At 44.8% G+C, this 15,002-nt stretch overlaps 1 protein-coding gene across 7 annotated transcripts in view; it reads right to left on the reverse strand.

The window, feature by feature from the left end:
- The window catches only part of Agtpbp1 (ATP/GTP binding protein 1), a 123,026-nt gene extending 111,996 nt beyond the window's left edge, over nucleotides 1-11,030 (reverse strand). For 4 of the 7 annotated variants that reach the window (XM_031359653.1, XM_031359659.1, XM_031359656.1 and 1 more), the window contains exon 1: nucleotides 10,877-10,996. The gene's annotated coding sequence lies outside the window, so the exon portion shown is untranslated. Of the gene's footprint in view, nucleotides 1-10,420; nucleotides 10,807-10,876 lie in introns of those variants that run through there. The other 3 variants (XM_031359657.1, XM_031359658.1, XM_031359655.1) reach the window with 2 other exon arrangements.
- Between the last annotated feature and the right edge of the window lie 3,972 nt (nucleotides 11,031-15,002).

The following is a 15,002-nucleotide window of genomic DNA, read 5'->3' on the forward strand; positions in this document are numbered from 1 at the left end:
TCGCTTCTGCTGAAAAGTAGCTCATTCAATCAGTACTTGGCTTTCTTCTGAGACAGTGCTGCTCTGCCTCAGTAACTCTCAAGACAGCCAGAGCTTTCCATGATAAGCTGACCACTGTCACACAGGAGCACCAAACTGGTAAATGCATTTCTATAGGAAAACACGTAACGAAAAACAAGTTGTTTAAACATAGTAAAGAGGCTTGCCAAGCATAACCTTTGTTAATGTTTTCATTTTTATAAAGTCCTTATTATGTAATTTAAACAACCTTCCATCTTGACTTGCAACTTTTTAATTTTCAGATTGTACTTTAAAACTAGTTACCAATAAATAAATAAATACCCTGGATATCTTTTGATTTTATACACCAATGCTTAGTGAAACCCAATTTTGTCACATCACTAGAAAACAAAACAATAACATTATACATATTTAGTAATACTATATTTCAAAGAAAACATGCAAAAAGTAAGGTTTAATGTTTTATTTAATGTATATATGCACATATATGCATATATATTTATGATGTAAAAAACCAAGTGGACTGTTCTTAAGATCGTTGACAAATTTGAAATTACACTTTTTTCCTTTAGTTATTTCTCTAGGTTGTTAACTATATGAAGTCAATTTCCAAGATAAATAAGACTTTACACATACAAAGGTAGCAGAAAACCTCATATGAGCTTTCAAAGTCCCTATCGCTGCCCTAAGCAGAGGCTGTCCTGGCCAGCTTAAAGCTAAATATGGAGACATGACCTACAATCCCAGCACTTGGGAGTCAGACGCAGTATGCTGTTCAAGACCCTGTCACACAGAGGTCAAAGTCAGCCTGAGGTAGCAGACCTTGTCTCTAACCAACAAAAACCACCCAGGGCTGGAGGGTATGGTTCCGTTAACTCCAGGCAGAGCCAGGGCTGGAGGGTATGGTTCAGTTAACTCCAGGCAGAGCCAGGGCTGGAGGGTATGGTTCAGTTAACTCCAGGCAGAGCTTGTACCACCAGAACCAGCAATCCCAGCACTCAGCGCGGACAGATCGGAAGTAAGCAGTGTTCCTTAAAACTGTGTTAGCAGCACATCCAAAGAAAAGCCAATCACATTCTGGTTTTTATTTCCTGAGATGAAATTCCCACAAAGCAGTCCAGCTGGCCTGGACCTCTAACCTCCTGGTTCACCCAAGAGCTAGAATTCAAGTATGCATTCCACACCTCACCCTTACTGTGAACCTGGGCTGGGGGTCTTCACAAAGAGGCATCAGAAAGACTGTAAGAGACAGAACTGTGGATAATATTAAAGAAACTACTTTTGTTTTCCTAACACAATGGGGCAGTTGTACACATGAGCTCACAGCCATTGTGACAGCAGACATAAGACCTGTACAAGCTCCAAACAGACAGAGTCCCAGCATAGACAGTGCAAGTAGGCATAACTCCCCCCACTAGTTATGTCTCTAATGGCATTTGGCAGCCACTGGGTAAGGGAGAGTCATTTGTCTTTAATGCTGTGACACCTCATAGGTCAAGCACATGCCAGGGTAGCTGGGCAATACAAACTCAATTCAATGGAGGTCAAAAATAGAATGAAAAAGATCTCGAAGCTGGATAGGAAATGATAAGAGAGTGGAGAGGGTATGAGTATGTTCAAAATATATAGTATGAAATTCTCAAAGAATAAAAGTATTGCCTAAAAAATATTCAAATCTATGGTTTACAAAATAGAATATTATAAAATATTCAGCTTCAGGCATGTCCCTACACTCTCTATTAGGGAGTAAAGAAAAAAGTCACTTTTATTCCCACAATGACAGAAAAGAAAACTGAGAAGCAAAAGAGACTGGGTAACCTGCCTAGAAGAGCCCAGGGCCCTGGGGACCAATAACTCCACAATGACTCTCATGGGCCACCGTGAGCCGCAGAGTGTAGGCTAGAGGACAATGCTCACAAACCACGGTGAGCTATGACCTTTTCTTCTTACCACCATAATGTCTTGTTATTCTGCCATGAGGAGAACAAGTCCATGGTGCTTTCTGCAATCCCACTCCTTTGTCACACCTACCAACACAGGTCTTGTCATTAGCACTAAACACACCTGGTAATTGCCAGTCAGCTTACTTGTTCACAGCTCATGACACAGGAAAAGGCCGTCATGGAAACACTCTACCACACTCTGGCCTTCTGCCCAGCCTTTACTGGAAGCACAGGACTTGGGTGTTTCTGCCCTCTTCCAACTCTAGACTTGGTAACATCACCTGGCTTCAGAGCTAAACATCTCACTTGACATTAATTAAGGACAGACACCAAAGCCAACAACCTTCCTCCCACCTCTGCCTGCCATAAACTACCTGACTGTTGTCCAACTGTTCTCCCTGGACTGTGGCATCATCACCCTTTCTCCTCTCCATATCCTTTTCCCATATCCAGGTCATAAGAAAGTTGAGGTCATTGTACAGAGGACACATAAGATGGCTCCATATATAAAGACATCTGCAGCCAAGCCTGATAACCTGAGTCTACATCCAGGGTTCACATGGTAAGGAGAGACCTGACTTCAGTTGTCCTCTGACCTGTATATAGTGTAGAGAACACGTTAGCAAATAATAGTAACATGCACACATCCAAACTCCAATCATCCCATGTCCTACCATCACTAGTCTCCTTTCTACATTCAGCTACAGTTTATTCTCAATACAACACCCTGCAGGGATACTTGCAAAACCCTGGCAGGGAACAGACCACCATGTAGGAAGCCTGCTATCACTCAGCTCAAAGCTCTACACAACTTTCCACTTCAATGACACCAAAGTGCCTACAGGAATATTCCCAGCCATTTCCTTCTATGCACAACAGGAATGTTAGCTGAGAGCAGCCTGGCTTTCCACCAACACACCAGGTTCAGTCTTACCTGTACCCTCACTCACGGCGGTAGGAGAGATGGCATGTCTTAAAGTTGTCTTCTGCCATCCACATGCTTGCTATGGCATACTCCTCCACCAGTAAATAAGAAAACTTTTAGTTTTTAAAAGGTACGGCTGTTTAGCCTGCATGCACATCTGTGTACCATACACCTGCAAGAGTGTGCGGGAGCCTCCCAAAGCCAGAAGGGCACCAGAATCCCAGGAACTGGAGTTATAGTTGGTTGTTAGGCTTTATCCTGGTCCTCTTGAAGAGCAACTCAGTACTGTTAACTGCTGAGCCAGCTCTCTAGCTCCAGAGAAATATATATATATATATATATATATATATATATATATTGAGATGGTTTCTCTGTGTAATGGGCGAGCTTTGCACGACTTTACTAAGTAAAAGGGAACTGTGGTGCTTCCTGCCTCTTGTTTAGTCATTTGTTATGGCCTTATTACTAAACTCTAGCATCTGTAATTTATAAGTTGCTAAGTAATGTGGCAGTTTGGGAGATGCAGTATACAGAGGACCCACACACACACACACCAGCCAGCCACTCCAGGACATGAACAGTGAAGATCTGTGCCTTGACAATCACTGCACTAGCACACCAAGCACACGCCAAGCCAAGCACACACACCAAGCACACACCAAGCACACACCAAGCACACGCCAAGCACACACCAAGCACACGCCAAGCCAAGCACACACCAAGCACACGCCAAGCCAAGCACACACATCAAGCACACACCAAGCACACACCAAGCACACGCCAAGCCAAGCACACACACCAAGCACACACCAAGCACACGCCAAGCCAAGCACACACACCAAGCACACGCCAAGCACACGCCAAGCCAAGCACACACACCAAGCACACACCAAGCACATGCCAAGCCGGGCCCTGTCAGTTTACACCTGTGGTGCCCAAACATTATGGAAATAGAACCAGAATTAGAGATTACTTCACAGCCAGGGTGGCTGTCACTTTGTGCTGGAGAATACTGGGTGTGGGTGAGGCTGTGTAGGAATTGGAGATCTTGGGCACCATGTTTAACTCTCCTGAGAGTCTTTGCATGTGCTTATTGAACATTTATGAATCTTTGGAGAAATGTCCATTCGGGTCTTTTACTGATTTTTAAATTAAGTTGTACTTCAACCTACAATTCCACTCCACTCCTCGACTTCCACTCAAAATAATTAAGTCACTTTAAACCAAGGTGAGTGTGTGTGTGTGAGAAAGAGATTACTCAGTAGCCAAAAATAAATAACCTAGATTTAAAATTAACCAATAACCTAAATTAAAATTTCTACAAAGACATAAAATTTGATTTGATTGATTGAGAGATTAGAAGTATTCACATCATTCATTCTGATGTGAACCACAATTTCTGCAAACCACAGTTTCACTTCACACCTGTGTTAGAATTAGAAGCTATTTCTAAAAAGACAGCAGAGGGTCAAAAAAAGAGTAAATGGGGGCAGACTGGCCTGGAGTAATGAAGGCCAGAAGAATGGATGGATGAATGAATGAATGGCCACGTAATGTGGCATGAGGCAGAAGACTATGTGGGAGAAGAAAGAAGACGGACAGAGGGGGCAGCCAGGGGAAAGGTTGTGGGAGGAGAAAGGGGACGGACAGAGGGAGAAAGCCTGGGGAGCCTTTGTAGAAGAAAGGGGACCAACAGAGGAAGACAGCCTGGGGAGAGACATTGGAGGAGAGAGAGGGAGACCAAAGAGTGATGATGATGTGTGTATGAGAACGACAGAGCCATCCATCCGAGTGCCAGTTTGTCTATTTTACATATACGCGTGTATGTGGAGACAGACGGACAGCCTTGTACAACACTTCAAGTACCCCCCGGGTCCAGACTGAGAAGGTGCCATCCCTGCTAAGAGCCTGGGGGCTTCTCAGTCACGAGGCAGCTCTTCCCTGCCTCCCTTCCCTAGGTCTCAGCCCAGTGTCTAGAAGCTGCTCCCTGAAGTAAAGCTCAGCAGGACCAGCAGTACAGCTTGATGCATCAAGTGACTGACTTTCTGTCAAGCCTGACAACCTGAGTTCAAACCCCAGGTCCTACAAGGAGGAGAGAACCAACTTTCAAAAGTCTGTCCTCTGATCTCCATGCCTGCTGTGGTGGGCACATGTGTGCTCATCCACACAGGTACACACATACATTCATAGTAGGTAAATGTGATTTTTTAAAGGATGGATTTCAACCTAGAATCCCTTCAGATGTCCAAGCAATACTACAAGCCCTTAAATACCTATGCCAGATATTTGACTCACAGCCCTTCATTTCCGAATTCATCCTTTTGATCAGCTCTGTAGAAATCTGCTCTATATGTATTTTAACCAGCTGGCATGATTCTAAGCTTTGCTGGTACAGGCAGAGACACTGCAGGAGAAAGGCTTGACCACTACCCCCAGGATGCTCACTTGGTGTCTACAGGCAAGGTCCACTGCATTATTAAGGCTCCTGTGACATATACAGCTTCCCCAAGAGCACAAGCAGACCGCCTCTACTCGGCGCCAAACATGGAGGTGGAGGCCCCAGCACGTGACAGGATAAGCATGCTCTATCCACCAGTCGCGGCCTGTGCTTATTAACACATAGTGCTCTCGCCTGGTAGGGAAGAAGTGTGCTGCCGCCATCATGGCGGGAACTGCTGTGCTCTGTGCTCATGCTTTCTTCAAAACTAATCTCTACTTCTCGATTTCCATCCCACTCTGAACATCCCAACAAGCCCTTCACCTTGTTAACAACCATAGTAAACCCTCTCTACACAAGGTGAGGGCACCCTTCATCTACAACTGACCCTCCCCATTTTCTTCCTATATACCTGTGTCTGTCAGGGAGAGTAGGTGACAGAGTGCGCTCAGAATCGGACAAAGCTACAGGAAGATCGGGAGTGGCACTAACCATGGATAGCCAAGAGAAAGATCTGTTGGCAGTGGTCTTAGGTCAACCTAGTAAACACTTCAATTATAAAACTAACTCCATTTTAGAATGCTGTCATTTCTGCTATGCTGAATCCATTGTAAAATTCAGTCTTCACTTTATGAGCACTCAAACGGCTGTAATAGAGAGTAGGGGAGGCCATAACAACGACAGATGAGAAAGTGGAGAGACTGGACCCTTCCCCTTCGCCAGCTGGGATCTGAGAGTGTAGCTGCTCTGCAAGCAGTCCAACAGGCCCTTGGCACAGAAAACAAGTGAATGCGCAGCTCAACTAGTCCACTCTTTTTAAAATCTTTTATTAATGTGTGTTTGTAACTTGGGTGTGCAGGTACACGGTGCCACACTGCGTACGAAGGCTAGAGGACAGCAATGCGCACGCAGCTGGCTTTCTCTCCTTCCACCTGTACAGGTCCTGGGAACTGACGCTGGGTCTCCAGGCTGCTGCAGCAAATGCCTTTGCCTGCTGAGCCGTCTTTCCAGAGTTCCGATTTTTGCTTGAAAACTCAAGTGTTAGCAGAGTCCCAAATGGAATATCATTTGTTTACTTCAAGTGAAGGTACACTTACTCTGTTCGTTTCTGTGAAAACCTTTGCTGAGACACCAAAGTTTAAATTACACACGTTGCCATTCAAATGCTGTTTCACGAAAGAGCAAGGCTAATCCAAGCTCTTGGCTCTCTTCTGGAACTACTTTGCCTTGAGACAGCCATAAGCTATCACTGATGGCATCGATGATTCATGGACACTCCCCATCTGTCATACAGAAGGTTTTGAACTGGCCGTGGCTCAGCAGCTGAAAGCACTTGCAGTCAAGCCTGACACCCTTGGTTCAGGTGCCAGGAGCCACAAGGGGGAAGTCGAGAACTCGCAGTTCCTGACCTCTGACCTCCACATGCATACCATAGCACACATACAATAACCTTTTTTTTTTTTAATGAGAACTTTGTAAAACTCATGTCCACTCTCAGATCTCTACCCACACAACTTCCACTGATTTCTCAATCACTCTGTGCTAACAAGTGTTTTGGTGGGACTGGCAGAATAGGCCTGTAACCCTAGCAAGCAACTTAATGAAACTGCCCCAAACTAAAAAAGACAAGAGAGCTCTGGCTATCCCTAGCTTTAATCCCCAATACCAGGACCTAAAGCCATGACTTTCTTTCATGACAAAGAAATATGCCACCATTTGAAAAATGTACCCAACTCACTGAACCAATACCTAATACCTGACTGATAAATTCTGCTAAAATTCAGACATGTACATAACCCATTCCCAGTTCACACATGGTGTTTTTAAATATAACTGAGTATGAAAGAAGATCATCAGCTAGGACTTCAGATTCCATGTTGCAACTAACCTTTAAGAAGGTGCCACACCAGACAGTGGTGACAAATATCTGTAATCCCAGCACTCAGGAGACAGAGGCAGGGGGATCTCTGAGTTCCAGGACAGCCAAGGCCACCCGGAGAAACTCTCTCTCAAAACAAACAAACTAACAAGACAGAAATGGCACGTGGTGAATCTGAAGACATACTAAACAAAGACACCCCCCATTGTTCCCTCCCCTTCACAGCCATGAGCTGCATCTGGCTGGATCTCCTCCATACATGCACTTCGACCTAAACAACATATTGCAATGGACTAAATGCAGAAGCAGAAATAACCTAACTGTTTGTACCCTCTAACACTAAAGATTTACAAGGCGGGGTGGAGGTGGGGCGGGAGGTGGTGAGGAAGGAAGAGAAAGGAGAGAGGAGAGTTTTGAAAACGGGCATGGGAAATTTAGAAAAATGTGAAACACTATCACTCTTCTCACTAGGTCCACTGGTGGTCCGTTTTGGTTTTCACTTAAAAATATGTTGTTTATATTGATATGCAATGTGCTTATAAGTGAATTAACAAAAATATTTAATTGTAACAAATTAAGTATGGATATAACCCACCAAATAAAGTACTACAATTATTTCTAAGGATGTTAAGAGTCCTGAGATCAAGTTTTTAAATATCTGATTTAAGAACGGACTTTTATTATCGGCTGTGCAACTCTAACATAAAATCCCAACGTCCCAAACCTTCTGAACACTAATGTGACTCCACAGACACAGAGTCATGGCTGGCCTCACTTCACATACTGCAGCCCAAATGTAGGCACGCTAAAAACTCTTATAAAATCACATTCTGCCTGTGTATACATGAAATGTAAATGTCAGTTGTTTGTTCAGATTTGGATACAATCTTCAAGGTATCTCATTAGACATGAAAATATTCCAAGATTAAAATACCTCTGTGTCCAAGAATATCAGGTAAAAGATGTGTTAGTTGTATCAAGTCCCTGCAAACCAAGAGATTATTAATGGGGAGGGAGGTGGGGGAGATCTATTTTTTTAGGAGAATTACATAAAATCTAAAAATGAGCACAATGTCAAATCAAAACATTTTATGTTACATCAATAAAGACAAAATAGGGGTTGGAGATGTGGCTCCGCCGGTAAAAGCGCTGGCTGCTCTTCAGAGGATCCGAGCTTAATTTCTAGCACCCACAATTGTCTCTATCTCCAGTTCCAGGGGATCTGACACCCTCACACAGACATGCATGCAGTCAAAACACCAATGGATATGAAATAAAAATAAATCTTTAAAAAAAATTTTTAAAGAGACAAAATAATGTGTGGATAAAAAAAACTTTGTAATTCCTAGAGATATTTTGATACTAACTCCCACAGCAACACATGACAGTTAGAGACACAGTCAATAAGAACCTGGAAGTTGGGTGAGTAAAGTTACAGGGACCACCAACATGAGGGAGAAGAGCCAAGGTTCTGTCAAAGAGGACAGGCAAACAAGGATATTCAGTTCTAGTTCTCCAGCACCATCCCAGGGCACGCAGCTCAGGGTGTACCTGTTCTATTTAAAACATACATGTTTCCATGAAATGACAGTGAGGCTACACTCTCTCAGCTTCATAGAAGGAAATGGGTCACAGGGAATTAATCTGTGCTAATGCTGCTCAGTCACTTTGAAGTCTCCCTTCAGCCAGTCCCACTGAGGGAAAACAGTAACTGCCGACTGAGCCCTTCCTGTGAGCCCTGCTCTGTGGACAAGCCCCACACTTGTGTTAACTCACTTCATGAGATCACCCTAAGTGCACAAACACCATCACCTCCATTTTTGGCAAGGACAGAACTGAATCCAGAGAATAAACAACTTGCCTACAGCAAGCCAGGACACAAATTCGGCCACTCTGGCTGAGCCCCAACTCCGTAGCCACTGCACCACAGCAGCCACCATCTCCAGCACTGCACTGATATCTGCTGCTGAATCTAAGACCCTAAGGAATGTGCAGAGGATCCCCAATTACCGCTGCCTGTTTGAATTCAGTGCTGACTCTGAAGATGACTACTGAGGAGGAAGCTAAAAGGGCAAAATCCAAACTGTAGGATGCCATACAAATTAAAATAGTTCACGCCCTGCAGCTTTTACCTCTAAGTAATGCAGGGCTAATCATTACACGGCAATGCAGTCAGACTTTTCTAAAGAGAATGCTTCAAGGGGGATAGCAAGATGGCTCGGCAAGCAGGGGCTCATGACTATCCTTCCTTCCCCTGCAACCACAAGGTCGAAAAGAGAACCAAAACTTGCAAGTGCTCTGACCTATACACACATGTAAAAGAAATAAGGGGGTACCTCAATCCAAATCGATTGGAAAACCTTTACAAAAAATTGCTACCACGGGGCTGGAGAGATGGCTCAATGGCTAAGGGCTGTTCTTCCGGAGAACCTGGGTGGGTCTGATTCCAAGCATCCACATGGTGGCTCACAACCATATGTAACTCCAATTCCAGTGAATTTGACACATTCTTCTGACCTCCTCGGGCCTCAGGTACACACGTGATGCATATGTATGTGTGTGTGTGCGTGCGCATGTGTGCATATATATACATATGAATATACATAAAATATACTCATACACATATAAATTTTAAGAAATTAAAAATACCACAGAAGGTTAAATTACATTAATATATTTGACATTTTTGTCATATTGGTCAAACACATAATGCGTCTGTTTCAGAGTTCAACAGAGATTACAATTTTAAACACTTATCCATCAATTCAAAGCAAAACTCTACGGTCATTCAAAATGACGGGTGTAACTTCACTGTAGAATGTGACTCAGGAGAACAGGAAACTAAGCAAACCAGGAGAAACTCGGGTGGCCCAAGGCATCGCCAAGTGCGGCCCTTTAGAGGACTCTGATTACAGATCTCCAGGACTTTGGTTTTGACATTTGGCCTGTTTTAAAATCCGTACCGTTCAACGCGCCTTAAATAAATCATTTCTTGTTCCGCCAACGAAACCAGAAACCTTTCCAAAACACAATTACAAAAATAACTTCCTCTCTCAGGGAAGCGAGGGAGAACTGTGGGAACAATCCAGAAGCTGGCCACGGGGGAGCGAGGGCTCGGCAGGGCCACTCCTCCTGATGGGCACCGTTAGCATTCCGAACACCTGGAGAGGGCTCGCCACAGACACCCTCCATGCCAGCGCGATCGCCGTCGTTACCTCACACGCCGTACGAGCCCCTGCACCATCCACGGATCAGCAGGCACCCTCAACGTCCACCCCGACCACTTGGGGAGGTGTTGAAACTGCCGTCCACGGCGCTAAACTGTCAGCGAGCAACCAATCAAAGGGTCCCAGGGCGCGGCAGGGCGGAGGCCGGGGAGTGGCGGGCAGCGGAGCGCGGCAGGGAGTGCACGGGGCGGCGATCGCCCCGGCTCGCTCGACAGCCGGCCTCGCCCGAGCCTGGGAGCGCGCCTCGTCCCCGCCAGGTGAGCTGCCTGGCGCCGCTGGGAGCCGGCGAGCGGGACGCGAAGGCGGCGGGGACGCTCACCGGCTTGGCGTGGGCGCCGCGCTCGACCTCCGCGCCCGCGACTCCCGGAACGCAGAGCGGTTCCTCGCCGCCCACCGCCCGCCTCCCGCCGTCCTCCGCCCGCGGCCCGCCGTTTTCATACAAACCCGGGTGGCAGGAGAGGCGGAGGCGGCGAAGACGGCTGCGGAACATGCCCGCATCCCGGGCAACGTCAGCGCGGCGCCCCGCCCAACTCACGGCTCCGACCGCCGGCTCGCGTGCGCCCGCAGGGCGCGTGCGCGTGGGGGAAGGGAGCTTCCAGGGAAGGGCAGGACCGGAGGGAGGGAGAGCGAGGGGCGCGTGCCCCGGGCGCGTGCCCGCCGGCGGGAGCGGCACGCATTGAAGGGAAGAAGAGCTGCGCGTGCGCGAGGGCGGGTGGGTGCCAGGGGGTGGGGCTAGGTGGGGCGGGGCGGGGCGGGGCGGGGCAGGGGAAGGACTCAGGTCTGGGCAACCCGTGGTGCGCGCCCCTGCCTTTGGGTGCTTATGGGCGGTGGGCCAGGGTAAACGTGCTACCCCGCTAAGCAGATCGTCAAATCGCCTTCTTTTTCTTCCCAACTAGAGACGCAGCCTAGGCTGGGGCGGGGTTTTCGTAGCTCCCCAGAGCCCATCAAACTTTGGAGGCACGGTAAGGCTTGTCCTCCCTGACCCCAAGTTGACCCAGAACAGGCTGGAAAGGCTGTGGCGCATGGTCCATTTATCCAGGTAAATGAGATGATATCCGGTGGTACTGCGAACAAAATGTCATGCCCATTCATTTCAAAACAGTGTTTCGATGCGTAATATGGAAAACCGTGCTGCAAAGTTGCTCGCTAAAGGCAAATCGGGGAAATCATAGGGAACATGCTTGTGTTTTGATTGTTTAAATACTCCGAGATACATTGTTAATAAAGACATCCTTTGCCTTTTTAAGGAGCATCGACCATGCTTCCTGTTTATGCTGGTAAGAGATGTAAAATTATCACAGCAGGATAGGGGACTAAACTGAACCCTGTGGGGTTTTTATTTTGTTCTTAGGATTTGTTCAAGCAAAAGTTAGCAGATTTGTAAGGGTAATTCAAAAAACGTACTCAAGGTGTGAAACAGTGCTTCATGCTGCTTGCTCTTGGCAGATGTCTTTACCAAGAGGAACAAGAGACTGCCATTTTATAAATGTTACTGGTTTTCCCCGTACCTACAACACATATGCACATAATGATAGATTCAACTACTTAAAGAATCTTCCAACCACTCTCCATCTCTAAATTCCCTATGTGAAACGGTTGTCTAAGAATATTTAATATTTCAAAATTCATGAGACATTATCCACAGAACGTGTTTCTAAATCAATTTGCAATCTAGAAAGGCAGATATAATTTGAATTCCTCTCTAGCAAAGTACTGTTAGTGGTCAGACAAGAGCTGTGAAGATTAACCCACACAGCTGGGTAAACCGCAGTGTCATTGGCTTCGAAGTTATTGCAAACATATAACTTACAAATGAGTGGCTCGTTTGGCTACTAGGAGAACCTGAAACACCTCACCCGGAGAACGATGGGACTCCGCCCCTTACAGACCCACCGGAGTTCCCAGCCTCAACGACTACAACTTAAATTCATGGAAGCACAAGGGTTTGGCAGAAAGTTTGAGGACTCGGAATTAACAGGCTGCTTCTCTGAGTACCACACTGCTCCAGCTGTTTTCATTACCTTCGTTCGGCACTGAGCACTGAGCAAGAGCAAGGATCCCTAGGACCTCCCTTCATTGCCAAGCTGTTAGACACCTCCCTCCTTTTGAAGGCTCTTTTGAAGGCTTATCTCAATCTTTTATTCCTCCACTCCCCTTCTCCCCAGAGGTCTGCTTCCATCCTAACTGAACAATAGTGGAGTTCAAATAGTTGCACATCTAGCAACTCTATGATCTGTGAGTTGTGCTCTCACTCAAAGAACACGTAAACTTAAAGAGGGGGAAACCCTCTTGTATAGCAATAGACCCTAAGGTAATATGTAAATTTAATATAAATGAACAGAGGGAGGTATGGCTCAGTGACAGGGTTGAAACCCCGGCTCAATACCAACCACCACAAAAATAACTTATAAATAAGAATCATCAGATGTTGGTCAGTCTAAATATGACAATAATGGCTTAACTGGCACACCCCAGAACAGCCAGGCAACTCACAGCTCCCCGTTCAACGTCACTCATTTCAGCTTTAGTGGTGGGGAGTGGGGCTCTATCTCTCTTGACTTCTTTACCTTTAAACCTTTAATACCGTGGCTTACTAAATGCAGCAGATTTGATAATGAAACTGTAGCTGAAAGATCTAGAACATCCATGGGCCTTTCCAAAAGTACAATTTCTATATGGAGCATAAGTGTTGAGACAGCAATTCGGTCCTGGCATTTCTGAAACCTGGTGGGTCCTCCGGAGTTGCAAAAATGTTATAGTTCTTCATCATATTCAACAATCAACAATTTACTGAACACCTATATAGGTCAGAGGCAATCAGCCAGAGGTCTTTGGGGAAATAAAGCAGATAATTACACTGGACAAAATATCTAGCAACTGCCCTGTGTCAGGCTGAAGAGTTTACTACAAATAGGCCATGGAGCAGAAATTCAGGGTGAATAACTTGAGCTGAACCTAAATAAATGTGGCCAAGCTGGGAAATGGAAGAAATAACCCTTGTATGGCACACACTGAATGGATTTAGTTGTAAAAGGTCTTACTATGGTTTCCATCTGGTGGCTGCAAATGGCATAGGGCCAGAAAACTTTATATAAGTGTGTGTGTGTGTGTGTGTGTGTGTGTGCGCGCGCGCGTGTGTACACGCGTGTGTATGGGAGTTTTTTCCTGTAGCCCTGGCTGTTCTAGAACTAGTTCTGTACACCAGGCTAGTATTAAATTTGCAGAGATACACCTGCTTCTGTCTCCCAATTGCTAGGATTAAAGGCATGGGCCACCATCACCTGGAGACAACTAAAATCTTAAACTAGATATCCTTTCAGTCCAAAGATATAACTGGGACTGAGCTCATTATAAAAATTCTTTTTTTTTTTTTAAGGGCCAGCTTGCTCAGTGGTAAGGACACTGATCACTAAGCCTGGGGATCTAAATTCAATCTTTTCAACTCATATGATGGAAGGAGAGAACCAGCTGCAAGCTGTCCTCTGATCTCCTCATGTGCCCTATGGGAAAGCTTCTGAGCTGTATGGATGTATACAAGCTGTCCTCTGATCTCCTCATGTGCCCTATGGGAAAGCTACTGAGCTGTATGGTGTATAATCCTACATAAAGTATTTAAAGAACTCAATACTCTCAAAATATACATGTATTAGAACAGAATTTTGCAGAGTATGCTATTTTAAATTTTCTAAGAAAAAAACCAGTATATTTCTGCAATTTGCTAGGACCAGAATCGGTAAATTCTATCACTTTTTTTTATTTTGTATTTCTTTACTGTATTTTAAATTACCATGCAAGGTAACAAAAGAAAAAAGTAAATTAAATTGAAAACAAAAACTACAGAGGTTTTCCTCTAATTATATGATCATGAAGGTTCATGAGTTCTAGATTCTCTTTATACTCACTGAGACATGTGGCAAGATCCATGAGTTCTAGACTCTCCTCTCTACATTTACTGAGATGTGTGACCTGTGACCTCTGTACGTGGGCATCCAATTTACAAATGGTTTAAGTACATAGTCATGATATTTTGATATATAAGTGAGAAAGTTATCATGATGCTATATTTGTAAAATTCTGTCTTTATCTGTTAAAAGCTTGGAAGAATATATATTAGAAGTTTTAGCAATAGATATCACTTAATATCACTATAGGTCATTTAAAACCTTTATTTCTCAATGTTTGTTATAGTTTCTGCAAAATGCGTACAGTATCTAAACAAGAAAATTCATTGTTCAATTTATCACTGATGACTTTAATAGCTGTTTTGGATTAACAAGTATACTATATGTAAAAGCAAACAATAAATCTTGAAGCATTTGTAAATATAAATCTTGCTTGTGGCTTTAAAGCAGACACAGAACAGAGGCAGCATAAGGCCAGACTGCCCTAAAACAGATACTGGAAAGTTCCATCTACCCAGTGGCTTTTTCCAACACAATCTTATACCACAACCTGTGCAGAGAATTAGGTTTTTCAAAATCTGAAGAAAACGCATTTTAAATCAGCATAGTAAGTTTCAGAATCTTAATGAAGGCGATTGTCATAGATTTGCTTTGTTTTCGATTTGACA

This window comes from Mastomys coucha, unplaced genomic scaffold (assembly GCF_008632895.1).
Source record: "Mastomys coucha isolate ucsf_1 unplaced genomic scaffold, UCSF_Mcou_1 pScaffold7, whole genome shotgun sequence".
Taxonomy (NCBI): domain Eukaryota; kingdom Metazoa; phylum Chordata; class Mammalia; order Rodentia; family Muridae; genus Mastomys; species Mastomys coucha.